The following is a 14299-nucleotide window of genomic DNA, read 5'->3' as shown; positions in this document are numbered from 1 at the left end:
TTTATAACGTGTTGAAGCTAAAATAAATATGAGAGGAGTCGAGCAGTCAAAGGAAGAAGAAATATGATTTCCCGGAGCCACCCCTCTCACGGACCGGACGCGGCTAATGGTGGGTCCCGAGGCCGCCGCTTCCGCCGGCGCGAGTGGCTGCGCTCGCCGCTGTCCTTGGTCGTGGGGTCGTTGTTGGCTCAGAGGCCGCAGGTGGGTCTCGGGTCCAGGGCAGTCGGAGCGGGGACTCTCGCCGTTGTGCAGGCGGGGAGGGTGCACCTCTAGGAAAGCGCTCGGCGGCGGCGTGTGCACCGGGGTTGGGCTGGTCTGGGCCTTCTCGGGGCTGGGACGGCTTCCTGAGACTTCTGGGCGAAGGAGATCGAGAAAGGAAAGGAGCGGACTTTAAGGTGGGAGGCTGCGCTCATGCTTCCCGCCTGGCGCTTTTGGGAAAGCGTATTCTGAGGTTGTCCTAACTGGAAAACATCTTTAGATGTTATGGGACCGGAGGGGAAACCGGCCGGGATCAAAGCTCCCAAACAGGGATCACAGCTCCCGGGCTATACAGCCTGGAAGGGGCAGCTTCTCCGCGAGCATTTCCGATTCGGCCAAGTTTCAGAGTTCTGTCTTCCTCGTTATTCAGGATTGGAAACTAACCTTACTGTCTTTTAAGTCTCAAACCCTCCTGAGCCGCCAAGCCCCCAAATACACACTTTTTTTAAAATGTAGTTTCTAAGAAAGTAATACTTGTTCTTGATTTTTAGAGTGTACATGTCATTCAATCGAGGTTCCGGACCTCAAAGAGTTCAGTTTCTCCTTGCATCCAGAACTGATTTTTTTATAGGTTAAGTCGACACTTTGGATCAATACACATAAATTGCTGTAAGGACTAATGTCTAACCATCCATGTTTTTCCGGTGTGGATTTAGGAGGACTCAAAAAAATCATACCATATACAATTTTCTTTATAGATGTTAAGCGGGAAAAATTGGGTTGAAGAAAAGGTAATAAGGCAAATATTTTATCGTGCTTCACAGATAATGCACTTTTTACAAACTGAAGGTGTATGGCAACCTTTATATGCACTGGGAAACCAAAAAATTCTCATGACTTACTTTATCTCTCTATTCGCTTTATTGCAGGGGTTTGGAATGAAACTTGTAGTATCTCAAGTTATGCTTTCAGTAGGAAAAATAAGATAAGCCAAGAGTAAGATTAATGTACACATTGACCTTTATACTTACTGCAAAAGACAGAAAAGCATGAATAAAGAGCATGGACCAAGGAACCAGACTGCCTGGGTATTAATCCCAGTTCTAGCACTTGCTGCTTCTGTGACCTTAGACGACTTGATTGTCCCTGGACTTCCTCATCTGAAAAAAGTATTCCTGCTTCACTGGGGACATGACATTAGTTAATGCATATATAGTAACGTAAGGATTACATGAATTGGGGATTATGAAAAGCAGTTAAGAACCATGCCTGACAGAGAATGCTCTAAAAGTCAGCTTTTTCCAAAAGTAGGGAGAAAATTTTGGATAATTTTGGTATGATACCAAAATTACCTGAGTTCAGAAGATTAAAAACCATTTAGGTTTTTTTTTTTTTCTTTCTTTCAGGAATACCATAGCTACTCTCAGTTCTGAAGTAGAAGCAAAATTTTTCTTGAGTCTTCATATAAAGAAGACACTAGTAATATGTACAGTGCCCTTGAGGGCACCCGTGTGGATGTCACTCTTTATCCATACCTAGACTTCTCTCATTGAGAAACGGCAATGGCAATGGACCCACTCCAGTACTCTTGCCTGGGAAATCCCATGGACGGAGGCACCTGGTAGGCTGCAGTCCATGGGGTCACTAACAGTCGGACACAATTGAGCGACTTCACTTTAACGGATTGGAGAGGGAAATGGCAACCCACTCCAGCGTTCTTGCCTGGAGAATCCCAGGAACGGGGGAGCCTGGTGGGCTGCTGTCTATGGGGTCACACAGAGTCGGACACAACTGAAGCGACTTAGCAGCAGCAGCAGACTTGTCTCATTAGAGACTGTCCCAGATGCTTCCTGCCCTCCGTCCATCAAATAGAGCCATCTTATGGTCTTGGGCCTGTGACCATGAACCTGTCTACACTCCTCCTCCTATCCCTTCTCAAGGGGATCATTCTAGCTCACTTTCTTTAAAAAATTGTTTATTTTTTAACGGAAGGATAATTGCTTTACAGAATGATGTTGGTTTCTACTAGACATCTAGCTCACTTTTTATGTTCATCAGTCTTTGTCTTTCCAGGTCTTTCCACTTGCAGTGACATATGCAGGACAAATTTTACGTTCCATTTCACTGGTCCCAAAGCCCATTATGAAGTAGTAGATTCTGCAGTTGTAATATGAAATGCCTCTGGGAAAAGGATTTGCCACTCTTCTCTCAGGGATGGAAATAGCTTCCATCATAGTGAAAGTGAAAGTTTCTCAGTCATGTCCAACTCTTCAACCCCATGGATTTTACAGTCCGTGGAATTCTCCAGAACACTGGAGTGGGTAGCCTTTCCCTTCTCCAGGGGATCTTTCCAACCCAGAAATCGAACCAGGGTCTCCTACATTGCAGGTGGATTCTTTACCAACTGAGCAATCAGGGAAATCCATCATGGTGATTGACTCCAACTCTGGGTTCTAAGTGTACAGAATCCTTTTATCTGTCACTCCTACTGCCTTATCTGTAGTCTCTTTGAGAATCTGTATTAAGCAAGAGCCCGTGGGGCGTGGTTATCTTTTCTTGTCAGAGTAAGTTCAGTTCAGTCCCTCAGTCGTGTCCGACTCTTTGCGACCCCATGAATCGCAGCACGCCAGGCCTCCCTGTCCATCACCAACTCCCGGACTTCACTCAGACTCATGTCCATCGAGTCTGTGATGCCATCCAGCCATCTCATCCTCAGTCGTCGCCTTCTCCTCCTGCCCCCAATCCCTCCCAGCATCAGAGTCTTTTCCAGTGAGTCAACTCTTCTCATGAGGTGGCCAAAGTACTGGAGCTTCAGCTTTAGCATCATTCCTTCCAAAGAAATCCCAGGGTTGATCTCCTTCAGAATGGACTGGTTGGATCTCCTTGCAATCCAAAGGACTCTTAAGAGTCTTCTCCAACACCACAGTTCAAAAGCATCAATTCTTCGGCACTCAGCCTTCTTCACAGTCCAACTCTCACATCCATACATGACCACAGGAAAAACCATAGCCTTGACTAGACAGACCTTAGTCAGCAAAGTAATGTCTCTGCTTTTGAATATACTATCTAGGTTGGTCATAACTTTTCTTCCAAGGAGTAAGCATCTTTTAATTTCATGGCTGCAATCACCATCTGCAGTGATTTTGGAGCCCCCAAAAATAAAGTCTGACACTGTTTCTACTGTTTCCCCATCTATTTCCCATGAAGTGATGGAACCGGATGCCATGATCTTCGTTTTCTGAATGTTGAGCTTTAAGCCAACTTTTTCACTCTCCACTTTCACTTTCATCAAGAGGCTTTTTGGTTCCTCTTCACTTTCTGCCATAAGGGTAGTGTCATCTGCATATCTGAGGTTATTGATATTTCTCCCGGCAATCTTGATTCCAGCTTGTGTTTCTTCCAGTCCAGCGTTTCTCATGATGTACTCTGCATATAAGTTAAATAAGCAGGGTGACAATATACAGCCTTGATGTACTCCTTTTCCTATTTGGAACCAGTCTGTTGTTCCATGTCCAGTTCTAACTGTTGCTTCCTGACCTGCATACAGATTTCTCAAGAGGCAGGTTAGGTGGTCTGGTATTCTCATTTTTTTCAGAATTTTCCACAGTTTATTGTGATCCACACAGTCAAAGGCTTTGGCATAGTCAATAAAGCAAAAATAGATGTTTTTCTGGAACTCTCTTGCTTTTTCCATGATCCAGCGGATGTTGGCCATTTGATCTCTGGTTCCTCTGCCTTTTCTAAAACCAGCTTGAACATCAGGGAGTTCACGGTTCACGTATTGCTGAAGCCTGGCTTGGAGAATTTTGAGCATTACTTTACTAGCATGTGAGATGAGTGTAATTGTTTGGTAGTTTGAGCATTCTTTGTCATTGCCTTTCTTTGGGGTTGGAATGAAAACTGACCTTTTCCAGTCCTGTGGCCACTGCTGAGTTTTCCAAATTTGCTGGCATATTGAGTGCAGCACTTCACAGCATCATCTTTCAGGATTTGAAACAGCTCAACTGGAATTCCATCACCTCCGCTAGCTTTGTTCATAGTGATGCTTTCTAAGGCCCACTTGACTTCACGTTCCAAGATGTCTGGCTCTAGAGTAGTGATCACATCATCATGATTATCTGGGTCGTGAGGATCTTTTTGTACAGTTCTTCCGTGTATTCTTGCCACCTCTTCTTAATATCTTCTGCTTCTGTTAGGTCCATACCATTTCTGTCCTTTATTGTGCCCATCTTTGCATGAAATGTTCCCTTGGTATCTCTAATTTTCTTGAAGAGATCTCTAGTCTTTCCCATTCTGTTGTTTTCCTCTATTTCTTTGCATTGATAGCTGAAGAAGGCTTTCTTATCTCTTCTTGCTATTCTTTGGAACTCTGCATTCAGATGCTTATATCTTTACTTTTCTCCTTTGCTTTTCGCCTCTCTTCTTTTCACAGCTATTTGTAAGGCCTCCCCAGACAGCCATTTTGCTTTTTTTGCATTTCTTTTCCATGGGGATGGTCTTGATCCCTGTCTCCTGTACAGTGTCACGAACCTCATTCCATAGTTCATCAGGCACTCTGTCTATCAGATCTAGGCCCTTAAATCTATTTCTCACTTCCACTGTGTAAATCATAAGGGATTTGAGTTAGGTCATACCTGAATGGTCTAGTGGTTTTCCCTAATTTCTTCGATTTGAGTCTGAATTTGGTAATAAGGAGTTCATGATCTGAGCCACAGTCAGCTCCTGGTCTTGTTTTTGTTGACTATATAGAGCTTCTCCATCTTTGGCTGCAAAGAATAGAATCAGTCTGATTTCAGTGTTGACCATCTGGTGATGTCCATGTGTAGAGTCTTCTCTTGTGTTGTTGGAAGAGGATGTTTGCTATGACCAGTGCATTTTCTTGGCAAAACTCTATTAGTCTTTGCCCTGCTTCATTCCGCATTCCAAGGCCAAATTTGCCTATTACTCCAGGTGTTTCTTGACTTCCTACTTTTGCATTCCAGTCCCCTATAATGAAAAGGACATCTTTTTTGGGTGTTAGTTCTAAAAAGTCTTGTAGGTCTTCATAAAACCGTTCAGCTTCTTCAGCATTACTGGTTGGGGCATAGACTTGGATTACTGTGATATTGAATGGTTTGCCTTGGAGACGAACAGAGATCATTCTGTCATTTTTGAGGTTGCATCCAAGTACTGCACTTCAGACTCTTTTGTTGACCATGATGGCTACTCCATTTCTTCTGAGGGATTCCTGCCCGCAGTAGTAGATATAATGGTCATCTGAGTTAAATTCACCCGTTCCAGTCCATTTTAGTTCGCTGATTCCTAGAATGTCGACGTTCACCCTTGCCATCTCCTGTTTGACCACTTCCAATTTGCCTTGATTCATGGACCTGACATTCCAGGTTCCTATGCAATATTGCTCTTTACAGCATCGGATCTTGTTTCTATCACCAGTCACATCCACAACTGGGTATTGTTTTTGCTTTGGCTCCATCCCTTCATTCTTTCTGGAATTATTTCTCCACTGATCTCCAGTAGCATATTGGGCACCTAATGACCTGGGGAGTTCTTCTTTTGGTATCCTATCATTTTGCCTTTTCATATTGTTCATGAGGTTCTCAAGGCAAGAATACTGAAGTGTCTTGCCATTCCCTTCTCCAGTGGACCACATTCTGTCAAACGGCAGACAGAAATGCCTGCTGGCCCTGTTGCTGCTACTGCTGCTAAGTCACTTCAGTCGTGTCCAACTCTGTGCAACCCCATAGACAGCAGCCCACCAGGCTCCCCCGTCCGTGGGATTCTCCAGGCAAGAACACTGGAGTGGGTTGCCATTTCCTTCTCCAATGCATGAAAGTGAAAAGTCAAAGTGAAGTCGCTCAGTTGTGTCCGACTCTTAGCGACCCCATGGACTGCGGCCCACCAGGCTCCTCCATCCATGGGATTCTCCAGGCAAGAGTGCTGGAGTGGGGTGCCATTGCTGGCCCTGTTAGAAGAGTGCAAACAGTAATGGCTTATTAGCCCACAGGTGGCTGTGGGCTAAAGTCTTGGACCAAGAGTCAGCAATTAATTTTTTTTTTTGGTTCAGTGTTGTGTTGTTGTTCAGTCGCTAAGTTGTATCCGACTCTTTCCAACGCCCTGGGCTGCAGCACACGAGGGTTCCCTGTCCTTGGCTATCTCCTGGTTGTTGAGTCGTTGAGTCGTGTCTGACTGTTTGTGACGCCATGGCCTGCAACCCACCAGGCTTCCCTGTCCTCACCAACTTCCAGAGCTTGCTCAAACCCACGTCCATTGAGTCGGTGATGCCATCCAACCATCTCATCCTCTGTCGTCCCCTTCTCCCACCTTCAGTCTTTCCCAGCATCAGGGTCTTTTCCAGTGAGTCAGTTCTTCACATCAGGTGGCCAAAGTTTCAGCTTCAGCATCAGTCCTTCCAATTAGTATTCAGGATTGATTTCCTTTAGGATTGACTGGTTGGATTTCCTTGCAGTCCAAGGGACTCAAGAGTCTTCCCCAACACCACAGTTCAAAAGTATCAATTCTTAGGTGCTCGGCCTCCTTTATGGTCCAGCTCTCACAGCCATACATGACTGCTGGAAAACCATAGCTTTGACTAGATGGACCTTTGTCAGCAAAGTAATGTCTCTGCCTTTTAATATGCTGTCTAGGTTGGTCATAGCTTGTCTTCCAGGGAGTAAGCATCTTTTAATTTCATGGCAGATGGTGACTGATTTTGGAGCCCAAGAAAATAAAATCTGTCACTGTTTCCATTGTTTCCCCATCTATTTGCCATGAAGTGATGGGACCAGGTGCCATGATCTAAGTTTTCTGAATGCTGAATTTTAAGCCAACTTTTTCACTCTCCTCTTTCACTTTCATTAAGAGACTCTTTAGCTCCTCTTCACTTTCCCTTCTCCAGGAGATCTTCCTAACCCAGGGATCGAACCTAGGTCTCTCACACTGTAGGCAGATTCTTTACCGTCTGAGCCACAAGGGAAGCCACTATCTCCTAGAGTTTGCTCAAATTCCTGTCTGTCCAGTCAGTGATGGTACGGTTATCTAACAGTCAGCTGTGCTGAGGGTTAAAATTGACACCTCTTAAGAAACTTATGACAGGTGGAAGAATAGATGACCCCTGGACTTCTCTGCTGCTAAGTCACTTCAGTCGTGTCCGGCTCTGTGCAACCCCATAGGTGGCAGCCCCCAGGCTCTGCTGTCCCTGGGATTCTCCAGGCAAGAACACTGGAGTGGGTTGCCATTTCCTTCTCCACAATATAGGACTTCTCTAGAGACCTGTATTGTCTAGTATTTTGTAGGTTAGTGCTTTCCAGGTTACATAATTTGATTAAGGCACACATTGTTATTCCCATACTTGACTGGCTTAAGTTTATAAAAAGCAAGTGGCTAACTTGATCAGAATCACAAAAAGTTCCTGAGTGTTTTATTAAATAGGTCTTAAAGGTTTTATTAAATAGGTCTTAATAGGTTTTATTAAGGTCTTAAAGATCTGAATGCAAATAATGTTACTTAGGGGAGGTACAATGCTAAGAAAACCACCGCCTTCTAGGAACAAGGTAATGTTGCTTAGGTCTCTGATACTCAGACTGGAATCTGCTGTGTGTAACATTATACTCTATGAAAGCAGTGTATAATAGTTGTGTGACTTTTAACTTCATGTCTGTTTCCTAACTCAGTGCCCCTAGTGAGTAGACTTTGAGAAATAATTAGAATGTGTGTGAGAACCAGTTTCTTAGGAGAGGCAGGAATCCAGTCTACATAATCCTAGCACAGTTGAGTGCTAAGATAAGAAAGCACAGCTTCTTCCCAAACATAGCTAAGCCCTTTTATTAGCAGTAATGTATTCTTTTTCTGGGATGTTGCCATGTCTTCTCAGACATTATATAGCATTTATTCATTATAGATTCATGTGCATACGTATGTATTTCATCTTTAGATCCAAATTTTTACAGAAAATTGATGATTCAGCTATGTTTCCGTTGAATTAGTGCAGATTCATTTTCCATGTGATGACTTCTAGTTCTTCTATAAAGGTGTCATCCTCTTCTGCCTTTTGGAAACTCTTTAAACACTATTTTTTAAACTGGGCCTTTGTTGTGCATGTGGGCTTTCTCTGGTTGTGGCAAGCAGAGGCTACTCCATTGCAGTATACAGCCTGCTCCTTGCGGTGGCTTCTCGTCGCAGAGCACAGGCCCTTGGCACACAGGCTTCAGTAGTTGCAACACATGGGCTCAGTGGTTACGGCGCACAGGCTTAGTCTCTCTGGAACATGTGGGATTTTCCCAAACCAGAGATCGAACCCATGTACCCTGCATTGGCAAGCAGATTCTTAACCACTAGACCACCAGGGAAGCTCTGGAAACTCTTAAAAACTTAATAAGTCTTAAGTACCATAAATGCCAATGTCAGTTTGGGGACGGGTCTCTATGAGAGGCATTTCAATATAATAGGATCTAGGCCTTTGGGACGGAGAAGGAGATGGCACCCCACTCCAGTACACTTGCCTGGAAAATCCCATGGATGGAGGAGCCTGGTGGGCTGCAGTCCATGGGGTTGCTAAACAACTGAGCGGCTTCACTTTGACTTTTCACTTTCATGCATTGGAGAAGGAAATAGCAACCCACTCCAGTGTTCTTGCCTGGAGAATCCCAGGGACGGGGGAGCCTGGTGGGCTTCTGTCTATGGGGTTGCACAGAGTCAGACACGACTGAAGTGACTTGGCAGCAGCAGCAGGCCTTTGGGATGAACCTGTGTTTGAATTCCAGCTTTATATGTAATACCTATTTGGGTTAAACTGTTTTGTTATCTGTAAAATAAGTAATAATTTTTCATGTTATACATTGGACTATGTCATGGCTCTGATGCCTAGTAGTCATTCTACAAGAGTAAGGTCCCTTCTCTCCGTATCTTTTGTAGAGTTATTTGATATTTAGATCTACTGTGACATTATTCAGTATGGTTCTTAAAAAAATTTCTCATGTTTTCATTTCCTTTCTAAAATCAGTTTTAAAAAATAGTTTTCAATAATCATAGCTTTAAAGAATTCTGCTTCTGACAATATTATTGTTATATCAGTTTTAACATTGTGAGCTATGCTACAATCTAAAAATTTTTACATGTGTAAAAGTTTTAAATCAGCAGCTGCTGCTGCTAAGTTGCTTCAGTCGTGTCCGACTCCGTGCGACCTCATAGACGGCAGCCCACCAGGCTCCCCCATCTCTGGGATTCTCTGCTGCTACTGCTAAGTCACTTCAGTCGTGTCTGACTCTGTGTGACCCCATAGACGGCAGCCCACCAAGCTCCCCCGTCCCTGGGATTCTCCAAGCAAGAATACTGGAGTGGGTTGCCATTTCCTTCTCCAATGCATGAAAGTGAAAAGTCAAAGTGAAGTCGCTCAGTCGTGTCTGACTCTTAGCGACTCCATGAACTGCAGCCTACTAGGCTCCTCCGTCCATGGGATTCCTCAGGCAAGAGTACTGGAGTGGGGTGCCACTGCCTTCTCTTCTTCTTCTCTCTCTGGAATTCTCTAGAAGGGTGAAAATACTCAGCTTTTGCAGGTAGAATTTTTTAATACTCTCTCCATTCCTGTGATATATCAGATCACTGGTGGAACTTGAAAATTAATAAATTGACTTTAGTGCAGGGTAATTTTCATACTCATTGTCACCTATGTAATCTTCATTAAGTAGATTTTTAAGTAATATACTACATTCTGAAGAGGCTTATTATGCTTTTAAGATCTATCTCCTATATTTAGAGCTATTTTCCTGTTTCAGGTGTGATTTGAAAGATATTTCAAAAGTGGCTATATTTCAGGGTTTTTTGTTTTTTGTTTTTTATAGCATTCATGATGAACTTACTTCAGGTTGTGCGTGACCACTGGATACATGTACTTGTCCCTGTGGGATTTGTCTTTGGATATTATCTAGACAGGAAGAATGATGAAAAACTAACTGCCTTCCGGAACAAGAGTCTGTTATATAAAAGGTTAGTTTTTGTATTTTTTTAAACCAACAGTCAGCTTTTGGAAGTATCTTCTTAATGTCATTTGTGCCAAAAATAAACAGAAGGGGTAATTCCTGCTCCTCCAAAGCCCTTACATAAAGCAGTATAATTACTTCTGCAGTGTAAACAAGTCTTTAGTTTCTGAACAGGCTGTTTCAGATCTTTGAAAGTCTTTTATTTCAAGGTACATTTTAATGTACCAGTTTTATACCATCTCATCAAAGCCTATTCTGTATGCAGCTTTAACATATATTATCATATACTGTCTTACTTAGTCCATGATGTAGCTGAAATCAACAGCACTAATGGCTTGAGGCACTGGCCTAAGCAACACTCCTCAAGAGCTTTAGGCAGGATGGTTGGGTGATCAAATAGCAACTGGCAGCCGCCTTGTCCCATTGTGTCTCTGGAGATGGCTTATTTGGCAGCAGAGTTAGAGTTAGCAAGACAGGGTATGCACCACTGGCTGTGATGCTGGGAAGGAGGAAGCTCACACGACAAGAGAATCGAGCAGCAGCCACAGGAGGTGTACAGAGGAGATTCATAGTTAGGGATTTCGAGACAGATAAAATGAGCTACAAAGGGTCTAAAACATTAAATGAAGTCACTGAGGATAATTGCTTTCCTATAGACTAATGAGAAATTACAGTTGTTAAAAAAGAAATTACAGTTGTTTAATCTGGAAAAATGAAATTGAAGAGGTGGTAAAAGGTTTAAAATCACAATAGAATGAATATTCTCAATCTAATAATTTTTGAATGGGTCTGTTTAATACAATATAAAACACCAAATTCATATTCTCATGACTTTCCCTTTTCTTCCTTTCATAAAAGTTTTCTTTACACTTTTGCTCCTCCTTTTTTTTTGTCTTTCTATGCAGGGAATTGAAACCTAATGAAGTCACCTGGAAGTAATGGCTACAGCTAAATTACAGAATGTTCATGTTTTTTAAATTATAAGAGAAATAAAAACACTCATTATTTAATATGAAGAATTTCAAGTGTGATCCTTTTTGGGCTGAAATAATCTCTCCCATTTCGATAACAGACGTAGTGATTAAAAAATAGTCACCGAATCATAGCCCAACTATTCAGAAATTTTTTTCAAACCTTGTGCTTCAAAGGATCTCTAAAAAGAATATGGTAGGATTTTATTTGCTAAAAATCAATAACCAAAAATTTTAGTGACCTTGGGGTTAGCAAAGATTCTTAAATATAACGTATAAAGCATGCGCCAGTTTTTAAAACCAAGACATACTTTATCAAAATTAAAAACTTGCTCTTTAAAAGACACTATTCAGGGACTTTCCTGGGGGTTCAGTAGTTAAGTTTGTTAGGTAGTTAGAATAGGAAACATGAGTCCAAAATGGCGGTGGCTAAAAGACAAGGATGTGAGAGTTGGACTGTGAAGAAGGCTGAGCGCCGAAGAATTGGTGCTTTTGAACTCTGGTGTTGGAGAAGACTCTTGAGAGTCCCTTGGACTACAAGGAGATCGACCCTGGGATTTCTTTGGAAGGAAGGAATGATGCTGAGGCTGAAACTCCAGTACTTTGGCCACCTCATGCGAAGAGTTGGACTCATTGGAAAAGACTCTGATGCTGGGAGGGACTGGGGGCAGGAGAAGAAGGGGACGACCGAGGATGAGATGGCTGGATGGCATCACGGACTCGATGGACGTGAGTCTGAGTGAACTCTGGGAGTTGGTGATGGACAGGGAGGCCTGGCGTGCTACAATTCATGGGGTCGCAAAGAGTCGGACATGACTGAGCGACTGAACTGAAAAGACAAGGAAGGGAAAAGCCCGCAAAAATAGAACAAAGGAAGGTCCGAGGACCTGAGTGAGGACCTCAGGTAGAACAAACAGCACTCCTGGCTAGCCCAGTTTACATAAGGCAGGCCCAGGGGGAAGGAAAAACCATAAAAGAGGAGCCAAAGCCTGCTCACTCTCTCCCCCAGCCCCCGCCCCCCGCGCTGCTGCACTCCCCCACTCTTCTCTTCACGTCTTTGGGTCGGCATGCCCTTGCGCCTGAGGATGGATTCTCTTGCTACCTTCTAAATAAAATAGAGCTGTAGCATGGAGCTGTATGTAACACTGATTTGTCTAAGAGCTATAACATGGTCTGTGCAAGACCTGAGAGCTGTGACGCACCAAGGGCTTAAATGTCCATCACTCCAAATCTTTGTTGTGACCAGACAGAACCGAGGAGCATACACTTCCCTGACAAGATTCTGTGATTCCAATGCAGGAGACATGGGTTCAATCCCTAGTCAGTGAACTAGGACCCCCACATGCCATGCAGTGTGGCAAAAAATTTTTTTAAAGGCACTTAAAGGGAGAAGGAAAGGGTGGGAGGTATGGAGGTAGTAACATGGAAACATACATTACCTTATGTAAAATAGCCAATGGAATTTGCTGTATGGCTCAGGGAACTCAAACCGGGGCTCAGTAACAACGTAGAGAGGTGGAAGTGATGTTCAGGTGGGAGGGGACATGGGTAAACCTATGGCTGATTCATGATGTTTAGTAGAAACCAATGCAATACTGCAAAGTAATTACCCTTCAATTTAAAAGAAAACACAAGATAGTGAAAATGCAGCCACAGATGAGGAGAAACTATTTGCAAAACATACACAACAAAGAAGTTATATCTAGAATATGTAAGCTGCTAAGTCACTTCAGTCATGTTGGACTCTGTGCGACCCCAAAGACGGCACCCCACTAGGCTCCACCGTCCCTGGGATTCTCCAGGCAAGAACACTGGAGTGGGTTGCCATTTCCTTCTCCAATGCATGAAAGTGAAAAGTCAAAGTGAAGTCGCTCAGTCGTGTCTGACTCTTAGCGACCCCATGGACTGCAGCCCACCAGGCTCCTCCATCCATGGGATTTTCCAGGCAAGAGTACTGGAGTAGGGTGCCATTCTCTGAGAATATGTAAAGAACTCAATAATAAGATAACGAAATTTTTAAAAAGCAAAAGATTTTTAACAGGTACTTCACTGAAAAAGGGATATGAAAATGGCAGATATGCATGTGAAAAGATGCTCAAAATCAGTAGTCATTAGAGAAATGCAAATGAAAACCACAGCAAGAAATCACTGCACATCTGCTGAAGTGAAGTGAAGTCACTCAGTCGTGTCCGACTCTTTGTGACCCCATAGACTAGCGTACCAGGCTCCGCTGTCCATGGGGTTTTCCAGGCAACAGTACTGGAGTGGATTGCCATTTCCTTCTCCAAGAATGGTTAAAATTAACGAGACTGATCTTATCAAGTGTTTGCAAGGGTGTGGGGCAACTGGAACTCACACTGCTGGCAGGAATGGAAAATGTAAAGCCGCTAGGAGTTGTCCACTTTAGAAACCAGTGGAGCAGCTTCAAGATAAGCACACACCTACCATCTGATCCAGCCATTCTTCTCGGAGGTATTTACCCAGAAGAAATGCATACGTGCCAAAAGAAAGCATATATCCACACAGAGATGTCTACACAAATGTTCATTGCAGCTCTATTTGTAAAAGCCAAAAATTACAGAGAACCCAAATGCCCATCAACAAAGGAGTAAATTGTATTAATGGAATACTACTCTGCAATAAAAAGGAATGGTCTATTGATACACACATTTATACATAGTGTTAGAAACTGCAGACTAATCTAGAATAACAAAGCAGGTCAGTGGCTGCCAGGGAGTGAGTGGGCTCCAGGAAGGAGCTGGAGAAAAGGATTATGTATGGGCATGAGGAAATGGGTACAGTATATTCGTAGTCATGATTGTGCTTATGGCTTCTTCTCTGTATACACACACGTCATCTGTTATATCCAACTACCTCTTTTTGGAAAGCAAATTTTGTTTTTGGTAAGATTGGATTTAGGGGAAGTGAAATAACAATGAAGTGATAGTCTCGTCACATTCTTTTCAGAACTCAGGACATTTATGCTGATACATACATATTAAAATATCACACATTAAAAATTCTGTTAAACTATTTGGTTGGGGGAACAAAATATAGGCCAGTTTAAAAGAGTCTGTGCTCAAGAAGATCTATCCTTGTGCAGTCTCACTTGTTCACTTGATTTCAATGAAGTAGATTTAGAGAAAAGTTGAGCTA

The sequence above is a fragment of the Capricornis sumatraensis genome, chromosome 19 (assembly GCF_032405125.1).
Source record: "Capricornis sumatraensis isolate serow.1 chromosome 19, serow.2, whole genome shotgun sequence".
Classification (NCBI taxonomy): Eukaryota; Metazoa; Chordata; class Mammalia; order Artiodactyla; family Bovidae; genus Capricornis; species Capricornis sumatraensis.
This window is presented reverse-complemented; position numbering follows the sequence as displayed.